This window comes from Rattus rattus, chromosome 8 (genome assembly GCF_011064425.1).
Source record: "Rattus rattus isolate New Zealand chromosome 8, Rrattus_CSIRO_v1, whole genome shotgun sequence".
In the NCBI taxonomy this organism is placed as follows: Eukaryota; Metazoa; Chordata; class Mammalia; order Rodentia; family Muridae; genus Rattus; species Rattus rattus.
Genome location: NC_046161.1, coordinates 10,740,602 through 10,753,075, shown reverse-complemented (window position 1 = coordinate 10,753,075; position 12,474 = coordinate 10,740,602).

Below are 12,474 nucleotides of genomic sequence, written 5' to 3'. Positions count from 1 at the left end.
CCACTACCAGGAAAGGCGCTGTGCCCTGGCAGCTTCCAAGGCGCCCTCACCTCTGGGGTTTCATAGCTCGATGACAGGTTCTGAGGAGGAATGTGGGGTGGGGTGGGGTGGAAGACCAAGACCCAGACAGAAGACAAGAAAAGTTGGGTGTAGGATGTGGTACCCCTCTGGAGCTCCACAGATGCCCTGTGCATGTTTCCATGGTGACAGGGACCATGCTATTGTAACAGCTATGTGCTTCTCCAGCCATCACGTGACTCTTCTTTGAGAATATGGTGTATGGAAGTCACCATTGTATAAGACGCACTCAGGGTTCATCCTTGCTCCTATCATAACAAGGACAACCCTTACAAAACAGCAATGGCCAGCATGCAAAATAGCAATGGTGGACATGTGTTACAACTGTGGGGCAGTGTGCCAGGAGAACTCACAGCTCTTCATACCTGCTACCCTCTTCTTCCTGTGACAAAATGTCAGAGAAAAGTGACTCAAGGAAGGGAGGGTTTGCTTTGGCTTACAGTTCCAGGGTACACAGTCCATCATGATGAGGATGGCAGCCGATCGCACTGCATCAGCAGTTAAAAGCAGGTTAAGATGGAAGGCCAGTGCTCACGTTGCTTTCTCTGTTTTATTCAGTTCAGGAACCCAGCCATTGGATGCTGTTACTCACATTTAGGGTGAGTTCTCCTCAGTCAAACCTTCCTCTAACGACATCATGCACACACCCCTAAGTGTGTTTCCATGATAATTCTAACTCCGCCAAGCTGACCATGAAAATTAACCATTCCTTCCTAAACAGTCACTGAATATTAGACCCAGTTTATAAAAGAGGAGCCAGAGGCATAGAGAGTTCCAGAGGCTTGCCCAAGGCCATGCTCCCAGTAGGTGGCGAACCTGGGATTTGAACCCAGCCCATCTGCTCCAGACAATGTTCTTCAGCCAGTACTAATATGTTCAATAAATTTCTGTTGAATTGGTGGCCTGCCACAGTCTGTTCTCATCCCTTGTTTCTCTTTATCCCAATAGCTCGGGCTCCTGCTTCGTCTTTGCCCATGTATCTGTGTGTGGCTCTCGATCTGTATAATGCCTGAGCAGTCTCACGCGTGCCAGTGTCCTCTGGTGGCTGGTATCCCTGCCTTCTGCACATGTGTGCTGTAGTTGAGAGAGATGCTCACATATAGTCACTGTTCTTTCTCTGTCTTCCACGCACACATGTGCACAGCTCTCAAGGTTCTCCTCTTTCTTTTCTCCTCCTTGCAGGGTACAACTGGCCAGCAAATATGTTCTTTTTCCTTGCCCCTCCACTCAAAGTCCTCCTAGAATTCCTGCACTGAAAATGAAATCAGATGCTTAGAACAAATCCATATGGGAGTTAGACTGGCCAATTTCTTCAACCAGTTACATAGGACAAAGTCTTCATTAATTCAGAACTCCAGTCCTGATCTGTATCATTTTTCTTCCCACACTGATTATCAGCTCTGCTTCAGGACCCACGGACTAAAGTGGACACATTTCCTAACAAGATTCAAGGTCTTAATGTCTCACACAGATGTTTCCCCGTGCCTGGGCAGCCTCACGTTGCTTCTCTCTGAAATCTCTTCCATCAGGAGAAAACACTCTTTGGAGGGTATTAGAGCGCTCAATTGGCCAATAGTAGCATCCCATACATTAAAGAGTTCAGCTGGCCAATAGCAGCATCCTGTGCATTCAGTTCTAACAATCATCAACTTCCCAGCAGCTCCTTTTCTTTTCTTTTCTTTTTTTGTGAGAACCAACTGTAATTTTTAATATTCCTTTTTCTAAGACACAAGACCCCAATCCCACTGTGCAGTTTTTCAATATCTCATTTATCCAGCATCTAAGTGACATTTCACACTATGAAGTGATTTGTTTTAGAGTCCTCTTGCCCCAAGATCAGACATGAAATGTTCTAGTTTTCTTCTTCCTTATTTGGCTATTTCTCAACCTGCCCTTTAAAGTCAGGGTCACTGAAATCTTATCTGATGCTCCTGTTCTCAGGAAGTTCTTTACTTCCAGGACTTGGGCTATAGATGAAATGTCAGCAGTAATTTTTTTTTTTTTTTTTTTTGGAGACACATCATTGTCAATCTCCTTATTGGAAAATAAACTAACCTTTCTTTGTGCTCATATAATCAATTTTTTTCCATCTTTATTAACTTGGGTATTTCTTATTTACATTTCGATTGTTATTCCCTTTCTCGATTTCCAGGCCAACATCCCCCTAACCCCTCCCCCTCCCGTTCTATATGGGTGTTCCCCTCCCCATCCTCCTCCATTACCGCCCTTCCCCCAACAATCACATTCACTGGGGGTTCAGTCTTGGCAGGACCAAGGGTTTCCCCTTCCACTGGTGCCCTTACTAGGCTATTCATTGCTACCTATGAGGTTGGAGGCCAGGGTCAGTCCATGTATAGTCTTTGGGTAGTGGCTTAGTCCCTGGAAGCTCTGTTTGGTTGGCATTGTTGTTCATATGGGGTCTCGAGCCCCTTCAAGCTCTTCCAGTCCTTTCTCTGATTCCTTCAACGGGGGTCCCGTTCTCAGTTCAGTGGTTTAATGATGGCATTCGCTTATGTATTTGCTGTATTCTGGCTGTGTCTCTCAGGAGAGATCTACATCCAGTTCCTGTCTGCCTGCACTTCTTTGCTTCATCCATCTTATCTGGTTTGGTGGCTGTATATGTATGGGCCACGTGTGGGGCAGGCTCTGAATGGGTGTTCCTTCTGCCTCTGTTCTAAACTTTGCCTCCCTATTCCTTGCCAAGGGTATTCTTGTTCCCCTTTTAAAGAAGGAGTGAAGCATTCGCATTTTGGTCATCCTTCTTGAGTTTCATGTGTTCTGTGCATCTAGGGTAATTCAAGCATTTGGTCTAATATCCACTTATCAGTGAGTGCATACCATGTGTGTTTTTCTGCAGCTCCTTGATCAGAGACCCCTACATTGAGCTCATCCGTAATTTACAATTCATGAGCTCAAGCCATCCAAGCCCATGTTAACTTACTGGGGACAGAACTCTGGGCTTTTCTGAACAAAAAGTGGTTTATATTCAATGTGGCAAGCATTACTGTGAGTGGTGAAGAGGGCAGGCAGTAGGAGCAGAGGTATACTGCTCATAGTTCCCACGTTCGTGGTCTAGTAAAGCAGCTATGCAGACAAGTGATGGTTACCCAGGAGTGAGAGCTACAAGCAAAGCCATGAACTCCTCTTTGAGAAGCCCATAGATGCAGGGAGGAAAGCCAGAGCCGTGCAGAGCCAGATGACCTTGAACCCTGATCATAAGGCCCAAGACCACTCTCCTGGGAGCACGCTTTTGAATAGCTTTCACCATGCGATCATTATAACCTCTCCTTTTCTGCATATTAATTAGCGAGTGCCCAAACTTTTAAAAGGTTATATAGATGTTGGGATTTCTCTGTAGACTATTTTATTTTATTGAGTTTGCGAATATTTTGAATTATTTTTAGCCGGTCTTTGTGTTCCCTGTTCCCTGTGACCCTCTTTGCCACAGAGACCTTCCAAGTTCAGCACAATAAGATGTAGCAGTCCCCTGCTTTGTGGAAGATACCCTCTAAGTCTTAGCAAAGCTCCACCCCTACTCTATTAGGAACTCTCCACCCACCGCAACTTAAACCTCATCTTCAACGCATGGCTTCTCAGGGCTTCCGACCTCCTCAGGGTTCCTGGCTTCAGCCATTTTCCACAGTTCCCTCCATCTTGCCATTGTCAGGCCGGCATCACTGGTTATCACTTGAAAAATGCTGACAAGTTCTGCTGTCAGCTCAGGGTGTAGCCTGGCCCCTTTGAACCACCCTGGTGTTAGCTTCCCCTGGGGAAATGTTCTGTCTTCTATTCTGAGTGTAGACTCCCCCATTCAAATGAATTTGCACTTTCACAAGTTGGAGCTCTTAATGGGTGGGGGTCTTCCCTCAAGGTACTTTCCCTTCTATCCCAGTGCAGAGCACCAGGCAACTTTTAAACCTTACTGTATTATTTTAAATTACGTGTATGTGTGGGTATGTGCCAGTGCCCATGGAAGCCAGAGGCATTGAACCTATCTGGAGCTAGAGTTGGAAGTGGTTGTGAGCCACTGGATTTGGGTACTGCGAAATGACCACGAATCTCCTACAAAAGGGGGAGGGCATGCTCTTAACTACTGACCAGCTCTCCAACCCTGTTAGGCTTCATTCTCCAAGCACTAATCTCTTTGACAGTTAAAGCTGATGTGTTGTCTGGATGTCCCTTGTTTACAAGCTTTTGATTATTTAAGTGTGTCTCCTGGTGCAGTTGTGGCAGTGAGAGCCATGTGCTGCCACACCCAGCTTCACATGGGTTCTGGGGCTCTGACTTGGGGTCCTCTGTCTGAGCGCCAAGCACCTTACCCACTGAGCCATCTCCCCAGACCTTGCTTTTAAGTTTATCCTCCATCACACACTTTCCTCACCACATCTCACAGTTTTTATTTCCCTTTGCGCCACGGGCTGCTCCTTCTCACAACAGATCGAGGAGCGGTGAGCATCAAGCATGTCACGGCCTTAGTGTTCAGCCTTCACTCTTCCTTCAGGAAACAAATTAAGCCTGTACTCTTGGGTTCAGCATCACTCAGGTTCAAGTCAGGAGACGAATGCAGCCAGATTCTTTGTCAGACTGTAATGTAAATGGCTTCCAGCCCACTTAGATCCTCTCTGAGCTCTAATGAGCCAGATTCCACAGTCTGCACATTTCTCTGTCTTCCATACTAAAACTTTCCACATTCCTCCCACAAACCAGCTCTAAAGGCTTAAGAGCGTCTTCAGGTTAATCACAGTCACAGCCACACTTCCGAGCACCAAGGTTCTGTCTTAGTCATTTTTCCCATTGCTGTGATTAGACATCCTGACAAAGGTAACTTAAGAGAGGAGGGTTCAGACTTACAGTTCCAGAAGAATACTGTGCATCAATCTGGGGAAGGCATGGTGGTGGGGGCAGAGGCTGGCACCAGGAAGGACAGAGTGAGCAGGGAGCCAAGTTGAACTATTGAGTCTCAAGGCCCACCCCTAAAGCCCCTCCTACAGTGAGTCAACTCCCTCTACTGGTTCCACAACCTTCCCAAACAGCGCCACCAGCTGAAGACCAAGTGTTCAGAGAGTTGAGCCCAGGGTGTGAGGAAGGGCAGGAACTTAAAGGGAAAATCCCACTGTATAATATGTTTGATAAACTGTGGAAGTCAATTGATAAAATTCTATTTAGCATTGCTTCTCCTTCTCCCCCTCCCCTCCCCCCTCCCCCCTCCCCTCCCCCCTCCCCCTCCTCCTCCTCCTCCTCCTCCTCCTCCTCCTCCTCCTCCTCCTTCTTTTTCTAGTTTTCAAGACAAGGTTTCAGGGTTGGGATTTAGCTCATGGTAGAGCACTTGCCTAGCAAGCACAAGGCCCTGGGTTCGGGTCCCCAGCTCCGAAAAAAAAAAAAAAGAAAAGAAAAGAAAAAAAAAAAAAAGATAAGGTTTCTCTGTGGCTGTCCTAGAACTTGCTCCTAGACCAGGCTGGTCTCAAACTCTCAGAGATCTGTCTGTCTCTGCCTCTTGGGTACTGGGATTAAAGACATGTGCCAACACCACCCAGCTTGTTTTAATTTGTTTTTATACAGTAGGAATAATTTTACTCTTAATGCACAGAACTTGATGGAAAAAATACATACAATTTATAACATGTCCTTTGATGACTATTAATACAAATGCAACATAAGATCCCGCAAATGAATACCAGCCTGAGTAGTAGTTTATATACAGCAATAGCTTGAGACAACTCATTAAGTGTGCTTGGACACCATGTCACTTAATAAAGGAGCAACCTTCTTACCTCAGATGCCAGAAATACAAAACATCACTAACATCTCCGAAGAGCAAGAATCCTGTGTATAACAGGCAAGATCTACTTTGGGGGGGAAGTCCCATTCAGGGTTTTCCACAGGGAAATGGTGTGAATTGTTACGGTGTAGCTGTCCCTGAGCCTCCAGGTGACCATAGAACTGTTAATCCTTCAGACACCGAATCTTTGCTTTCATTCATTTGATTAATCAAAGCATGCTGGGCTCTCTTACCCACTGGGAAGCACATTACTGTGAAATTCATGACCACACAATTAATTTAATCTCAGGTGAATTCACAGGAATGAAACACTTTTCTTAAATATCAATTTCTCGCTGACATGAGTTTTGTTTACACACAGTGTGCTCACAGCGGTGTAGCTCACTTCCCATCTGCATTATTTTAACACAAGTGTCGGTGCTGGGATGAACGCTATGTATATACACCCTGCCCCAACGCACTTGGCTTTGCCAATTTTACCTCCCAGATAAAGAATTCCTCCTAAAATATGACCAGGGGAGGTAAAGTGCTGGTCAATATGGCTTCTAGAACAAGAATCTTCCAGAATCAAATGTAGGATGTTTAGCATTAGGGGTGGGGAACGGGTAGAGTTTAGTAATACTTCATCCTCTTTCCATTTTGTTTTTGTTTTGTTTAAAATCTAGCATAGGCTCTTAGGTTCTTTTAAAAGATTCACAGTTTTGCTTTCATATCGCTGTTATTTCTTTTGGGTTTTCCAGAACATCTCCTGTCTTCACCACCTAGAGCAGTCTATGTGCTTCTTCCCTGGCATCTGTCTCCCCACATCGCATGGAGGCAACATCCAATGAGTCACTTCTGGGAGTCAATTCTGGAACTCTCATTCAGTATGCAAAGAAACGATTTAGACAACCACATAGGTGAATGGCTTGACCCTGTCACTCAGGTTTGTTCTTTTTTCTTTCTTTCTTTCTCTCTCTCTTTCTTTCTTTCTTCCTTTCTTTCTTTCTTTCTTTCTTTCTTTCTTTCTTCTTTCTTTCTCTTTTTTTTACAATTGAGAAGTATTCAGTGGTGTGCAAATATCAGTTTGCACATAGCTTCACGTAGGAGTGGTTCTAGGCTTTTGCTATCATAAAGCTACTCTGAGGACCTGTAGCAGATCTTCCTGTGTTCATGACTACTTATTTCTCTGGCTATTAGAATTTCTCATTCGTATCATAAGTGTGTTTAATTTTATAAGAAACATTATATATAATATAATATGTATTTCTTATAATATATGTATGAAAGAAGGTGTATAGAAATTAGCTTTCATCAGTATTGACTTCTGCACATTGACAGGGACTGTAACATTTCGAGGTAAGTGTCCAGGTTGAGAAGAAAAATTCCCAATACAGAATCCTTCAATAGCAGAATTACGTTGTGATTATGTTATTCTTACAACCTAACAGCAAGAAAAGAGCACATAAATATGAACAAAATTATAATTTAGATTATATTTTACATTCTTTTTTAGATTCACATTTTCACTTTCATGTTGATCTTATTTCTCTTGTGTTTTTCCAAAACTCCTCCTGTCTTCACCACCTGGAACAGTCTATGCATTTCTTCTCTTGGCATCTCTGATTATAATTCAGATCATACTATAATTGTGTGTTATAAATAAAATAAATTATATAGAAAAATTTATATTCAAAGTTGTTCTATTATCTTAAATCCTTGCTAGTAATGAGACTTGCAGTTTTTCCACCTCCTGAACAACCCTTAGTGTTGATCATACATTTTTAAGACGGGGTATCATTATAGAGACTATGCTGGTCTCAAACTTGCAGAGATCCTCCTGCCTCTGCCACGCAAGTGCTGAGATTAAAAGCATGTGCCACCACACCAAGCTTGCTCACTGGCTGGCATGATGTGACTTCTCAGTACAGTTTTAATTTCATTTTCTGCTGATTAATCCTGAGCGCTTTCCCACATGGGTATTGGGCATTCATGCGTCTTTTCTTCACAGAAGGCTAAAAGCCCCTGCACTCCTCCATTTGACGACATTTCTATTCAAGTAGCTTGTCCACATTTATGCACCATTTTCTTACTGTTGAGTTGTAAGAATAACATAACCACGATCGAGGTACTTCTTCTATTGAAAGATTCTGTACTAGAATTTTTTTTTCTCAATCTGCTTTGAAATGTTACAGTACCTGTCAATGTGCAGAAAACAATTTTGACGAAGGCTAACTTCTGCCTCCTTTCTTGTTTATGCTACATAGAAAACATTCTCATATACAAGGCAGTACAGGTTTTCTCCTCTATTTTCTTCTGGACGTTTTATAACACAAGCTTTTGGATTTGGAATCATCAGTCATTCCCATGTAACCTTTTAATTTTCAAATTAAATATTTTTTTGAGTTTCATACATGAGTGCTATATTCATATTATTTTCACCCTTTTCCCCTAGCCAACTAGGATCCTTTGATGCCTTTCAAATTCTTTAGTTATTCTTGTAGGGTGTGTGTATGCGTGTCTGTGTGTGTGTGTGTGTGTGTAAGTGTATGTATGCGTGTGTATGTATGTGTGTGTATGTGTGTGTGTTTGTGTATGTATGTGTGTGTATTTGTGTATGTATGTGTGTGTATGTGTATATGTATATGTGTGTGTGGATGTGTGTGTGGATTTTGTGTATTATGTGTGTATGTGTGTATGTATACATATGTGTGGATGTATAACCTGCTGAGTACCTTCAGTTGTTGGTCCCGTGTGTGTGTGTGTGTGTGTGTGTGTGTGTGTGTGTGTGTGTGTGTGTGTGTGTTTAGTGCTGACTACTCCAGGGACTCATCCCTGGAGAAGACTTCCTCTCCCTCTCTTAGCACCATTAACTGCCTGCTGCTTTTCGTCTGGGGGCAGGTAGCCTATGAGGGATCCCCATCTGTGTTGACATGTCATGCATAGATGTCATTATGCACGTCTTCTTTAGGTGACCACATTCTTGAGGTTTCATGGGGGCAACGTCTCTGTCAGATACAGAAGATGCTGTTTCAAAGCAGTCTCTGGCTCCTATAATCTTTCTGCCCACTTCCATGGTAGCCCCCGAGCCTTACACACAGAGAGTGCACTGTAGGTCTACCCACTAGTCGCAGGTGTTCCAGTCTGCCGTTCTCTACATTTTGACAGTAGCTGTCTGCGTCTGCTGCAGAAAGAAGCTCTCTTTGTTTTTTCTCCAAAAATACTTTTCTCCAAAAGTCTAATTTTTCTGTAGCCTAAAAGACATGAGAAATAACAAAACTGGTAAATATAATTCCTGCCCTTGGTAACGCACTGTAGCTGAAGTATTTTAAAAGGGAACACTTAGATGATGAACATCGCCCATAAAAAAAATGTATATTTTAAAATACAAAACTAAGTGGTACCTGCCACCTAGAAGTTAAGGGGGAAATATCAGCCACTTCAGAGACCCAGGCAGACTGAATTAGGGAGGCAAGCAGGCTCCTATGTACAGTTGAGACCTGTGCTTGCTTTATGTAGCTTTTGCGACTCTAAAATGTAGATTTAAAATAAAACACTGCCTCTGTGTTCATCTTTACCTGGCTCTACAGTGCGCTCAGTGGGGCGAGTTCAACTTACTCCCTGTGATGTCAGTGCCCCGTCTCCATGGGGACTAGAGGTTCCAGTTTTAGGGAGTCTTAGATGACTGACAGCAGCTGTCCACACCCAGAACTCTGCTGCCACTGTTGACCAGGGTCCTTACCTCAGACCCCTTTCTGTATAGCCAATGTGGTTAGACTGGGCCTTTCTTTCTTGGAGACCGTATGTTTCTCTGAAGGACCACTGAATTTAGATTTTAGCTAATGGTACCTGAAACACTTCAAAAGAGCCCTGATGGAGCTCCTCACCTCAGCTCAGACATCACTCCCTACACACCACACTGATCTCTCAAGCTCGATGTTCACAAACTCAGCATCTCAGCTCAGAATCTCATCCATTTTTAGGTTTGTCCACCCTGCTTTATAACCTGCTGAAGCCCAACTCCTGTGAGTGCTTCATTCAATCCTTCATAAGCTAAGTACCCACAAGCCCATTTAACCAAATCAAATTTGATCCCCAGACTCCTGGTTCCCACGAATGTCATGTTTGGAAACAGTCTTTGCAGATATGATCAGTTAAAGATAATGTTATAAGTGTGTGCCTTAATATGATATGATTGGCAGCCTTATCAAAGGAGAAGATCTCACAATAAGATCTCTCAAATGCAGAGAGAATACCCATGTGACAACAGGGACGGAGATTCAGTCACACCATTGCAAGCCAAGGACCACTAAGTTCTGATGGCTGCTTCCAAACACCAGGGACGAACAAGGATTCTCTCCTACAGGTTTCAGAGGGAACTAAGACCTGGCAACGCCTTGGCTTTGAACATCAAAGACTGAGAAATTATGGATTTCTGATATTTCTAAGCAATTAGTTTCTGGTACTATTAAGGCAGCTCTAGGAACATGATTAATTTCTATTTGAACTCCAGTGAATCTTCCTTCTGGCCTTCATCCTCCATAAATGCTGCCTTGCCACTTCTAACTTGCTCTTTAACATACCACAATCATTTTTTTAAAAACCTAAACCCAACCTCTTTGTGTCTGATTAATAACATTCACTGTTGCCTCCTGTATGAAGGATGGACTCTGAGTTCCTTGACCTGACCTTTGACACTTCAGAAGCTCTCCAGCTACATCCTGCCTGTGTGAGTTCCTGTGTGGGGCCATCTGCACTCACCCTTTGCAGTCTATGTCCAGCATGAGATGCACGATGTACCTTGTCTCCCTGGTGAGCCACAGCCTTTCCATAGCAACAGTCAGGTGAGAGGTGCAGCCCAGGAAGGATGCCATATTTCTTCCTGCATTGTGTCCACACAGCATCTACCATGTATTGGCTTGGTTGGCAGGAGACTGTGGGATGATGTCACAGGTGAGGCAGGTACAAGATACAATGAGGCCTGTCATTGGACAAGAAGGAAGGATGGGCGTGAGAAAAGTTTGAAGGAAGGGGAAGAGACGGGAATGGAAAGGAAGAAGAAAGGAGGAGAATGTGGGTAGCTGCGGAGAGAACATGGAGGCTGACGTTAAGATTCCATGCTGTACCTTTACAGGTTGTTATGAATGTTCTTAAGGCATGGATGTGTACAAAGCTTTGTGTGTTTAGGTGGGCAATTATATCTTACCAATTGGATCAGAGGTCATTGTGTTGTGTGTTCTTTCATGTGGCAATTTAAGTTTAAGAGAGTAGGTGGCAGCTGGTACACTGAGATGCCACGGAATTAGGATGTATATTTCTGCCATGGTAGCAGCCTGCCTTGGCAGAACTGGATGGGTAGAGAGACTGCTGCCAGGCTCAGAGAGAGGCCTTCGGCAGTGTGATAGGGGATGGAGCAAAGTGGGTGAGAGGCTTTGCTGACTGAGATTAAGATATCTACCAGAGCATATACCCAAAAGATGCCCCAACATATAGCAAAGACACATACTCCACTATGTTCATAGCAGCCTTATTTATAATAGCCAGAAGCTGGAAAGAACCCAGATGCCCTCCAACAGAGGAATGGATACAGAAAATGTGGTACATCTACACAATGGAATATTACTCAGCTATCAAAAACAATGACTTTATGAAATTCATAGGCAAATGGTTGGAACTGGAAAATATCATCCTGAGTGAGCTAACCCAATCACAGAAAGACATACATGGTATGCACTCATTGATAAGTGGCTATTAGCCCAAATGCTTGAATTACCCTAGATGCCTAGAACAAATGAAACTCAAGACGGATGATCAAAATGTGAATGCTTCACTCCTTCTTTAAAAGGGGAACAAGAACACCCTTGGCAGGGAAGAGAGAGGCAAAGATTAAAACAGAGACTGAAGGAACACCCATTCAGAGCCTGCCCCACATGTGGCCCATACATATACAGCCACCCAATTAGACAAGATGGATGAAGCAAAGAAGTGCAGGCAGACAGGAACTGGATGTAGATCTCTCCTGAGAGACACAGCCAGAATACAGCAAATACAGAGGTGAATGCCAGCAGCAAACCACTGAAGTGAGAATAAGACCCCCGTTGAAGGAATCAGAGAAAGAACTGGAAGAGCTTGAAGGGGCTCGAGACCCCATATGTACAACAATGCCAAGCAACCAGAGCTTCCAGGGACTAAGCCACTACCTAAAGACTATACATGGACTGACCGTGGACTCTGACCTCATAGGTAGCAATGAATATCCTAGTAAGAGCACCAGTGGAAGGAAGCCCTGGGTCCTGCTAAGACTGAACCCCAGTGAACTAGACTGTTGGGGGAGGGGGCGGCAATGGGGGGGGGTTGGGAGGGGAACACCCATAAGGAAGGGAGGGGGAGGGGATGTTTGCCCGGAAACCGGAAAGGGAATAACACTCGAAATGTATATAAGAAATACTCAAGTTAATTAAAAAAAAAAAGATATCTACCAGATATCTTGGGGTATTGCAGTGCCAGACCTAGCGGGGTAAAAGAAAGGTATTTGTTATAATTATACAGCAACAGGAGACAGCCAATGAGACAGCAGAGAATGTCACAATCCACATTGAATACTCAAGTGATTTAAAAGCTTTTATCCCACTAAGGTT